Source organism: Tupaia chinensis, unplaced genomic scaffold (genome assembly GCF_000334495.1).
Source record: "Tupaia chinensis unplaced genomic scaffold, TupChi_1.0 Scaffold000146_1, whole genome shotgun sequence".
Taxonomy (NCBI): Eukaryota; Metazoa; Chordata; class Mammalia; order Scandentia; family Tupaiidae; genus Tupaia; species Tupaia belangeri.
The window spans coordinates 4,638,319-4,648,244 of record NW_006159616.1 but is presented as its reverse complement, the minus strand read 5'-3'; the positions used below and the strand labels follow the sequence as shown (position 1 = coordinate 4,648,244).

At 49.4% G+C, this 9,926-nt stretch overlaps 1 protein-coding gene across 1 annotated transcript in view; it reads right to left on the bottom strand.

The window, feature by feature from the left end:
* CAPZB (capping actin protein of muscle Z-line subunit beta) overlaps positions 1–9,926 on the bottom strand; it is a 171,154-nt gene that overhangs the window by 111,727 nt on the left and 49,501 nt on the right. The window lies entirely within an intron of this gene.

The window sequence follows — 9,926 nt, the reverse complement described above, 5'->3', positions numbered from 1 at the left end:
ACTACGTGGGAGTCCAGCGACATAGCCATTATGCTAACTGCTGGTCCCCAAGGCCATGGCATTCTTCATGAGAGATGCCAGGTCTGCCCGATGCCTGATTTCTAAGAAAGTAAGAAAGAAAGAAAAGAAAGAAAGGAAGGAAGGAAGGAAGGAAGGAAGGAAGAAAAGAAAAGAAAGGAAGAAAAGCAAGCAAGCAAGCTGGTTGAGGAAGCAGCTTAACATCTTCAATGAACAAAGAATGAAAGAAAGAGAAGCAACAAGTTGTAGGTCCAAAAGATCTGCTTGACAACCAGGAACCCGGCCCATCAGCACACTGTACTACTGATTACCCTCACCTTCACACTACCAGCTAAAGCAGGCTCTGCCAGAGGCAGCACACAACCTCTGCAACCGCAATCACCACCACCACCACCACCCACTGCCACTGAGTGGGCACGCCACGGCAGGCTCTGACTGAGGGGCTAAATACCTTAATGATAATAACAGCTAAAACGGTTCTAAGTGCTTTCTACGCCGCTTGCTTCTTTAATCTTAAAAACAATCTTGGGAGGTAAGTAATTTGTCTCAGATGTGGAAACTGAAGCACAAGGAGAGTGGTAGGGTTACACATTCAATTGGTTGTGGAGCTGAGATTCAACAGCAGGTGTATCTGACCTCGAAGCCTGTAAGTCTAATCACGACTTGGTACAGCCCGGTAGCCAGGCCACCATGTTCCCTTCTTGTCCTAAGAACCACAGCCACCTCACTCCTCTCAAATCACAGGAAGAGGAGCTGGTTATTTAGCACTGACTTGCATCGCTGAGGCACAAGTGCAGAGGTAGTACAATACTCCAGTTGAGGATACAGGTTGAGAGGACAGCTGTCTATATTAAAATCCTGACTCTAATAGGTTCCTAGCTGTGTGGTTTTGCACAAGTTACTAAACTCTTCAGAGCCTTGGGGTATTCATAGTACATACTCTATACTGTTATTCTAAGGATAAAGTGGGGGCAATTCTTTTTTTTTTTTTTTAAGAGAGATTTTTGCTACAGGGTGCATGTGCTTGCCAGAGAGACAGAGACAGAGAAAGCAAGAAATCACCCTCCAAGTGGATGGCCATGCTGCAATCCCTTCTTTTCCATTCTCCTCTCAGGATTTTGGTCATGCGCACACGTGCACTGGCATGAGCTTTATGCTGCTGGGTCCAAGGATAGAACCATGGTCGACTATATGGAAGTCCAGTGATGTAACCATTCTGCCATCTCCTGGTCCCAACATAGGGGTAATTCTTATATAGTAACTATATAGCACAGAGTGGGACACAGTCGCTGATCCATAAATTTTATTTATTTATTTATTTTTAGGTTTTTGCCATGGGGTGTGTGCGCTTACTGGAAAGAGAGAGACAGAGAGAGAAAGAAAGTGAGAAATCACCCCTGGGGGGATGGTTACACCACAATCTTCTCCTCCATCCTTCTCTTGGGGTTTTGGGCATACATGCAGATGTGCCCACTGTTGAGTTTCAAACGCTGGGTCCAGGACTCAAACCACAGTCGGCCATGTGGGAGTCTAGCATCTCAACCACCATGTCACCAGCTGGCCCCTAAATTTTACATGTTAAATCGACATACAAAAGGGAGGGGGAAAAGATACAAGGACATAACCTAAGAGTTCCAAACAAAGGCCTCTCTGGGCTTCTGCCAACCGCAGCCCCTGCGTATCCATAGCACTGCTGTGAGTGAAACACCAGAAGCCGTCGGGGCCATGGGACCTGGATGGTTCACGTCCAGTAACAGGAGGGCGGGGTTAGGGTCTGTCATTTGGACTGAGCATATCTCAGCATATGCCTCTTCTAAGTAGAAACCCGGGTGAGGCTCACATGAATGACCATTCTCGAGAATAAGAGACCTTAAGTTACTAAGTCTTCCACGAGCATAAGAAGTGTCACATGGGTGTCAGGTAGTGGTGCAGCAGTAATGCCACGCTGTGCAAGGCTCTCACACGGGAAGGTCCCAGTCCACACCCAGAGACCTCCCTGAGTACGCGAGGACTCATGTGCCATGACCTGGGCCAGCTGGAGCTGGGGGTGCACTGCGTGTCATGACCCTGCTGGGGTTGCTATCTCTGTCTTCCTCAGACCCAGGGGGCAGGGAGAGCAGGACACAGATGGTACATGTTATCATTGAAACAAACAGGAAAGAATAAACAGACTTGAAAGCAATGCCACAGGCCCTCACACTGCACACGGGAGTGCGCACACGGGAGTGGAAATGGAAAAATTTGAGGAAGAGGTGCTGACCAGCTCAAGGGCTGGGATACTGCCCTAATTGCCTACAGGTGAAAACTACAGTCACGGCCACACACAGTACACGACAGAGCCCCAGGAGACACACCTTCCCCAGCAAGTGCTGGAGTGGAATACTTGCTAATTTCTGATAGAGGAAATAAACAGTAACATCAATTGTTTGCCATCTCCTGCTCACATAAACAAACATGGAATGCAAAACTCGCCAGTGTGAGATGCCTGCGTACCTTCTGCAGGGTCTTAAAGACTTGACTTGATACGACAGAGGATCTCTACACTGGAAAAGCACTCAGAAAGCAAACATAATGGGCGTGAGACTCATTTCGGGGACTGTCACAGCAAGACACCCTTGTAATATTTCCAAGCTAGGATCATGCCTCCCCATACTCCCACCAGCCCAGGGAAACCGAATAAACTGTTTACCAGGGACCTCAGCAAAGGGAGCCTCAAAACCCACCAGAGGGAGAGGTTCATGACACAAAGAAAAAATATCTTTGCTTTAGTTTGCCAATTTTTTCATACTTAGCTCATAAGTTCCATGACCAAAACTAATGGGAGAGCCTAGAGAAGCAGAGAGGGTTGTTTTGCTAGGCTAACGCGAAGGTAGAAATCCACTCACTCTCCCCTTCTAGCCGGTGAGTCCCCAGAGAACGACAGTGTTTGGATGGCCTACAAATGCTCAGCTTTCCGGCAGTGCCCCAGACCGGGAACCCATCCATCCAAGTATTGTTCTTACCTCCCACCACCTCCTACGTCAAGGGAGGGGACCGGGCACACGGCTCCGAGGTCACGCTCCTCACTTGAAGGATCGTGGGAATGCTTACGGAAACACTTGTTACAGCCCTGCCAGCTGGATCGCTGCTTAAGAGGAGCCTGGAAAAGCAGGGAGTGCAGGATCAGACCCAGGGGGCGGGGAGAGCAGGGACGCAGATGGTGCATGTTACCCGAGAGGAACAAAAAGACCCAGTTGCACACTTTAACCGTGAGCGGCCCCGTGTGCCTCACAGGCACCTTGATGCAGCTGGGGAAGAGAAGGAAAACAGAAAAAAGCCATGCCACGTGCACCACCTCGGAAGGGCACTGCTGCCAGGTCTGGGTGAGAAATCAACTAAGGAAACCCTGAGCAGGCTGGGAGAAGAGAGGAGGTTTTCCCAAACCTCTGAGAGCTGAGGTGTAAACCAAGATACCCTGAGGGATGACCCCAAAGAGTCCCACCATGCTCCGGGGAACCTGAAGCTCAGAGAGGTTATGGAACCACCCCAGCTCACATCTCGAACTAGATCCCAAACTCAGGTCTGTCATCTTGCCCACTTCCCTGTGCTGCTTCCCACTGAGACAGCACAGGCATAAGCGACTGTGGAAGGCGCCACGCCACACCGCCCATGAACCCAGACAGGCAAAGAAAGTCCTGAGCGGGGAGGGGACAGCAGATGGAATAGCAGTTATGTCGCTGGACTCCCACATGGCTGACTGCCGTTTCAGTACCAGACCTGGTGGCTTGAAAGTCACACTGGGCCCATGTGCATGTGTGCCCAAAATTCCAAGAGGAGAATGGAAAAGAGACTGCAGCATGGCCATCCCCCCAGGAGTGATTTCGCACTTTCCCTGTCTCTCTTCAGAGAGTGCATGTGCCCTAAGGCAATAACCTCTTAAAAAAAATAAGAAACAACAAAAACGAAGACCCTATGACCCAGTTCCCACCACCGCACACGGGAGTGGAAATGGAAAAATTTGAGGAAGAGGTGCTGACCAGCTCAAGGGCTGGGATACTGCCCTAATTGCCTACAGGTGAAAACTACAGTCACGGCCACACACAGTACAAGAAAGAGCCCCCGGAGACACAACCCCAGCAAGTGCTGGAGTGGAATACTTGCTAATTTCTGATAGAGGAAATAAACAGTAACATCAATTGTTTGCCATCTCCTGCTCACATAAACAAACATGGAATGCAAAACTCGCCAGTGTGAGATGCCTGCGTACCTTCTGCAGGGTCTTAAAGACTTGACTTGATACGACAGAGGATCTCTACACTGGAAAAGCACTCAGAAAGCAAACATAATGGGCGTGAGACTCATTTCGGGGACTGTCACAGCAAGACACCCTTGTAATATTTCCAAGCTAGGATCATGCCTCCCCATACTCCCACCAGCCCAGGGAAACCGAATAAACTGTTTACCAGGGACCTCAGCAAAGGGAGCCTCAAAACCCACCAGAGGGAGAGGTTCATGACACAAAGAAAAAATATCTTTGCTTTAGTTTGCCAATTTTTTCATACTTAGCTCATAAGTTCCATGACCAAAACTAATGGGAGAGCCTGAAGAAGCAGAGAGGGTTGTTTTGCTAGGCTCTCTAACGCGAAGGTAGAAATCCACTCACTCTCCCCTTCTAGCCGGTGAGTCCCCAGAGAACGACAGTGTTTGGATGGCCTACAAATGCTCAGCTTTCCGGCAGTGCCCCAGACCGGGAACCCATCCATCCAAGTATTGTTCTTACCTCCCACCACCTCCTACGTCAAGGGAGGGGACCGGGCACACGGCTCCGAGGTCACGCTCCTCACTTGAAGGATCGTGGGAATGCTTACGGAAACACTTGTTACAGCCCTGCCAGCTGGATCGCTGCTTAAGAGGAGCCTGGAAAAGCAGGGAGTGCAGGATCAGACCCAGGGGGCGGGGAGAGCAGGGACGCAGATGGTGCATGTTACCCGAGAGGAACAAAAAGACCCAGTTGCACACTTTAACCGTGAGCGGCCCCGTGTGCCTCACAGGCACCTTGATGCAGCTGGGGAAGAGAAGGAAAACAGAAAAAAGCCATGCCACGTGCACCACCTCGGAAGGGCACTGCTGCCAGGTCTGGGTGAGAAATCAACTAAGGAAACCCTGAGCAGGCTGGGAGAAGAGAGGAGGTTTTCCCAAACCTCTGAGAGCTGAGGTGTAAACCAAGATACCCTGAGGGATGACCCCAAAGAGTCCCACCATGCTCCGGGGAACCTGAAGCTCAGAGAGGTTATGGAACCACCCCAGCTCACATCTCGAACTAGATCCCAAACTCAGGTCTGTCATCTTGCCCACTTCCCTGTGCTGCTTCCCACTGAGACAGCACAGGCATAAGCGACTGTGGAAGGCGCCACGCCACACCGCCCATGAACCCAGACAGGCAAAGAAAGTCCTGAGCGGGGAGGGGACAGCAGATGGAATAGCAGTTATGTCGCTGGACTCCCACATGGCTGACTGCCGTTTCAGTACCAGACCTGGTGGCTTGAAAGTCACACTGGGCCCATGTGCATGTGTGCCCAAAATTCCAAGAGGAGAATGGAAAAGAGACTGCAGCATGGCCATCCCCCCAGGAGTGATTTCGCACTTTCCCTGTCTCTCTTCAGAGAGTGCATGTGCCCTAAGGCAATAACCTCTTAAAAAAAATAAGAAACAACAAAAACGAAGACCCTATGACCCAGTTCCCACCACGGGCTGAGGGGCCCTGGGCAGCCCCAGCCCTTCAGCAAGGGTCGCTTACTCTCCTTTCTTCCATGTGTTTTCTGACTGAGGACAATGGCTTAGTTCATTCTCGTAGGAAGATTAAATCCAGAGCAAGGGGGCAGGGGCAGGAATCCGTTTCTAATCAGTGATGAAAACCAGATTTACTCATCAGCTGGGCTTCATTCTACCATGCTGCAAAAATCATTGACTTCCACCCAAGCCCACAGAAGCCCAAGGAGGTATGGAGCATGGCGGTGTCTCTTTTGTTCCTCTCGGGTAACATGCACCAAGTCTCCCGTCCGGGGTTAGGTCATTGCAGAAACAGAAACATGGCTCTTCCAAGAATTCTCAGAGGGCGGGGTGAGAGTCCAAGACCGGCCTCCAAGGTGGTTTCTAAAATTGGTAGAGGGGCTGGTCCCGCAGCCTGGTTCTTGGAGGAGCCAGATCTCACATGGCCGACTGTGGTTTGAGTCCTGGCCTCAGAGGCTCAGGAAACAAGCAGGCTTGTCCCTCACACTAGCCCAGGGACCTGACATAGTGTAGTACTCCACTGAAGAGACTCTCTCCTGCTCTCTCTGGTGAGTGCACACTCCCTCTGGCGATTGAAATAAAAATAAAAATAAATAAAATGGGTGGGGCCGCAGGAAGCAGCCAGTGAGCAACTGGGAGTAACTCGGGGATGGCCCACATTTTCTACACTTAGAAGAGCTTAAAAACCATCTTAGACAATTACAACCTCTTTCCTGTAGAACACAACCATAGACACTTGTAAAAACTAGAAATGATTAGTGAAGTCTTTGAGGTAAAGGTCTTTAATTATTAAAGAATCACAGAATCTCAGCATTTTATTGACCTTGGAAACTCCCCCCCCCTTACAAAATCCCTAAAGCACAGGGATTTTTAGCTTCTGCTTGATTTTTAACAAGGGGGAACCCCGCCCCTCTCCATCCCAGGGCAGTCTGCTTCACACAGCACTGGCTGTCCAGGAGCTTTTCTTTCCTTCTGCTCCACAGACCCGCCCAGAGATGAGAGAGTTCTCTGCCAACGCCTGACGCAAGCCCTTCCCTTCTGGCTGACGTGCATATGACATGGGCTGCTCCTCTGGGTTCCTTCCGCTGGCCCACTGGACGCTTGCTACGTGTGTGTCTGCCAGAGGGCACGTGAGCTTCCCAGACAGAAAGCATTCCCCCAGTGGGTATGGTCACACCACATCCCTCCTCCTCCATTTCCCCATCCCATCAGCATCCTGGGTACACAGGCACACATGCTCAGCATGTTTTTCAAGCTGCAAGTACTGGGATTCAAACCACGGTCAGCCATGTGAGATCCAGCTTCCTTAAACACTGAGCTATTGGGCTGTCCCATGGGTGTCACTCACTTTAGAAACCACATCCTATTCCTGTTAGAGCTTGCCCTTGGAGGTTTATTGGTTTTGGTTTTTGGTAGGGCTTCCTTTTTTCTGTCAGGGACTCCATGCAGCTGCAAATTCCGAGGAGGCTAGGTTTGATCGCCCACCACTTACCTCCTGCCGTGTGGCCCGGTTCCTAACAGACCACAGGCCAGAAACAGTCTAAAGCCCAAGGGTTGGGGACTCCTGTTTAAGAACACTGCACGTGACCTGATCTCAGTCTCGGCTTTGCTGCCCGGCTCAGCACGGAGAAAGGAGGGCTTCAGAGACAGAAAGGAAAGGCCTGGTTGGCCTCACGGGGGTGAGTACTGCACGTTCATTTCTGCTCCCTCACGGAGCACCCATCGCATCCAAAATACGGACCACCAACCTGGGGATGGTGATAGGCATGTTCACTGTTTTGCACATACACCCAGTGTGGCTGCTCTCACTCAGAACCATGAAGCCGAAGATAGGCCATTTCACATCCTCCCAGGTGATGCTGGATGAGAGGTGACCCAATGGGGGCCCCATACTTGAAGGCAGAAAAGGAAAAAAAAAAAAGAAAGCAACAACTAGCTCAAAGCACAGGACAGGCCCCCAAGGCCCTTCAAAATAAACAGGGCAAGTCTCTCCAGGTGGTAGAATTGGGGGAGGGGTTGTTCCTTTAAACCGTCATTGTGACCTCGAATTATAATGGGCCTTTTTTTTGGGGGGGGGGTGTTATAGGGCGTGTGTGCTCACCAGAAAGACAGACAGAGACAGACAGACAGCAAGAAATTACCTCCTGGAGAGATGGCCACGCCGCAATCCCTTCTCCTCCTTTCTCCCCTCGGGATCTTGGGCACACACACACATGAGCCGGGCATGAGTTTAAGCCACTGGGTCTAAGACTTGAACCACATGGGAGTCCAGCAACATAGCCATTACACAAAGTGCTGGTCCCACCTACGTTGATTTTTTAATTATGAAAAAAGGCTAAAGAAGGCTAACACTGACAATTTTCCAAACAAATGCCAGCATTCACTACTTTATTTAGATCTCGGTACAATGTTAGAACTCTGTTCTCAGAACAGAGAGACCCAGATGGCTCATTAGTCAGAGTCAAACTAAAGCAAGTTGGAGGATGGAAAGGTGAGTGTAGATGAGACGAGACTGGCCCTGGCGCTCGCTGCTGAAGCTGGGCGTGAGGTCAGTGAGGGCTCATTATGCCGGGAAGGCTTGTTCCTGAAAAAGTTCGTGGACAATGGGTACCAGGAACTGCCACATGTGGAGTCCGAACATTTTTTTGTAGCATACTTTAACTCCCATTTTTCCACAAACTTCCTGAAGTCTTGTCGCATATGCTTGAAATTTTTCCTAATGTAAAGTTAGTAAGTGGTCTTTGAAAAAGTTACATCAGGCACCCCCTTGCTCTAAGCCCCAGCTGCCACCCCAGCCAGACTCTCGTAGGTGTCAAAAGTTACCCGGATATCGGGCAACTTTCTCCAACTTGTGCTTGGTCCAGGGAGCCCTCCTAGGGAGGGGCAAAAGGAAACCCTAAACGCAGCTTTACAGCAGCCCAGCTGCTCTGAAGAACTGAAACACACACAGGGTCTGCAGAAGTCACCAGAAAACCCTCCACCTTGGAAGTTTTCCTTCATCGCTTTCTGGTGCACATGCCACAGGCACTCCAGAATCTGACTCGGGTTTGTTTTTTAGGAAAGGTCTGCTGCTTCTGGCTTTAGTTTGGATGTCCTCTGCACATTAGAAAAACACAGCTCCTTTGGAAACTAGCTCTACACTCACTATACTAACACAGTCTTCGTTAGCTGCAGCCACTCAGTGAGTGACCAGAAGGGGTAACAGGTATATGTCTAGCACTGGTAAAATATCATACCTCTTTCACCCCAAAAAACTTAAAATAACTACACGCTTCTATCCAATGAGCATGTCTTACTTTTATAACAGGATTTTTCAGGGACCAGTGGGTGGCACAGTGGTTAAGGCACTGTAAACTCCCACATGGCTGATCACAGTTCGAGTCCTGGATCTGGTGGCTTGCTTTCTCACTTTCTGTGTGTGCATGTGTGTGTGGTCAAATTAAGAATAAATGAATGAGGGGCCAGCAGGTGGTGTGGTAGATAAGGGTGCTGGATTCCCACATGGCTGACCATGGTTTGAGTCCCAGACCTGGTGGCTTGTCTTCTTGCTTTCCATTTCTCTCTCTCTCTCTGTCTGGTCAAAATAAATAATAATAACAAATGAAATTAAATAAATAAATAATTATTTTTTTTAAAAATAAAAGAATAAATGAATGAATAAAGTTAAATAAATAATTCTTTAAAAGAATTTTTTAAAAAAGCCATTCCTTATTTTAAAAATAAGATGCTGTATAATGAACACACAGTAACACCACCCAACTGAGGGCCCAGATTTTTCATTTTGCTTGTTTGTTATAGAGCATGTCCCAGAGAGGGACAGAGAGAGAGGGACAGAAAGTGAGAAAGGAATGCCCAGGATGGACAGCCACAATCTTTTCTCCTCCATTCTGCTCTCAAGATTTTGGGCACGCACACACATCCATCATGTTTTTCAAGCCGCTGGGTCCAGGACTCTAACTACGCAGTCAGCCATGTGGGATCCAGCAATTTAGCCACAATGCTACTTGCTGTCCCTGAAGGCTGCTAGGGTCCACAGCTGCCTTAGAAAACCACGTGAGCCAAAATCCAGTCCTTTGATGTGACACTGAATGGCTCCAGCATGCCCAGCTCTGTCAGGTGCTTCTGGAATGACGAAACTG